The sequence below is a fragment of the Onychostruthus taczanowskii genome, unplaced genomic scaffold (assembly GCF_017590055.1).
Source record: "Onychostruthus taczanowskii isolate IOZ18803 unplaced genomic scaffold, ASM1759005v1 scaffold9, whole genome shotgun sequence".
In the NCBI taxonomy this organism is placed as follows: domain Eukaryota; kingdom Metazoa; phylum Chordata; class Aves; order Passeriformes; family Passeridae; genus Onychostruthus; species Onychostruthus taczanowskii.
Genome location: NW_024506993.1, coordinates 11627605 through 11628783, shown reverse-complemented (window position 1 = coordinate 11628783; position 1179 = coordinate 11627605). Strand labels below are relative to the sequence as shown.

The following is a 1179-nucleotide window of genomic DNA, read 5'->3' as shown; positions in this document are numbered from 1 at the left end:
GCGCCGTCGGGCTGGAGCCGCGGCCGCTGCCCCGCGAGCCGAGCGGCTGCTCCCCGCCGCCCCCGCCCCGATCCCGGGCTGGAACGGTGTCCTCGCCCCGCGCCCAGCTAGGAGGGCTGATCAGCGTTTCCCTTTTTCCCCGAAAGCAGAGGCTGAGGAACGGGACAGGAGCGCCTGGGGAACGGGACAGGCAGCAGCGCCCGGCCGCGCTCCGGGGAGTTGTTTGTGCCTTTCCCATTATTATTATTTTCCGCCCCAAAGGCGGACCGGTTTATCCGCACCTTGGCGGGTGGCGAAGCCAGGCCGGCGCCCCGGCTGTTGCCGCTGAACTGCAGCACAAACTCCGCAGAAAGCGCCTGTTGATTCGGGATGCACCTCTGCTCCCCGCCCCAAAGCGCACGAGTAACTGCAAATATTGAAACTGTGATGTTTGGGTTTTGTTATTAATTATTTTAAGACAAAAGTGTGAGATTGGGGGGGAAAAAAGTATTAGCGACGTCGCAGCCCCACCGGGAAGGCTGTACTCCGTCCCAGGGTCCTTGTGCCCGGCCCGGCCCGGCCCGGCTCGGCTCCCCGGGCCCAGGGTCGCCAGCCAGCGCCAGCCCGGCTCTGGCCCGAGCACTACGGGCCGGGGAGCGGGCAGGGTCCGTCCCTGCCCTGCAGCTGTCTCGGCGCGGCCCCGCTGCCCGGGCCCTGCTCGTCCCGTCGGTCTGCGGGGTCGGCGCGGAGTCTCGCAATTATTTGTTTTTAATTATTTTTCCCCCGATCCAGACAGTTATTTCAAACTAATGTGACCGGGCTGAGGTTTGTCCCGCTCCCGGCTGCGCGCTGCTGTGCCTGATTTAAGGGATTTTAGCATATTTATCTCCCCGGTGCCGATTTCCAGCCCCGGGCATCCCGGCGGCGGCGCTGAAAGTCACGGCTCAGCGGCGGGGCAGCACCCGGCCGAGTCGGCTCCATCGCCGAGCCCTTCCCGCACTCCATCTTCGCTCGGCCCCCCCTCTCCCCACTCCGCATCCCGCACTCCCCGGCGGGACCCCCTCTGTTTTGCCGTCCCCGCCCCGCAGGGGCGTGCAGCGCCCGGGCGGGGAAAGCCCCCACGGCGCTGCCGGGCGAGATGCTGCGAGCAGGGGAAGAGGGGCGGAGGAGGGGGGTCTGCCGCGCTCCCCCCCCCCGGGC

At 67.3% G+C, this 1179-nt stretch overlaps 1 protein-coding gene across 1 annotated transcript in view; it reads left to right on the top strand.

The window, feature by feature from the left end:
• The window catches only part of GATA2 (GATA binding protein 2), a 19233-nt gene that overhangs the window by 5403 nt on the left and 12651 nt on the right, over window positions 1-1179 (top strand). The gene's annotated exons all lie outside the window — the stretch shown is intronic.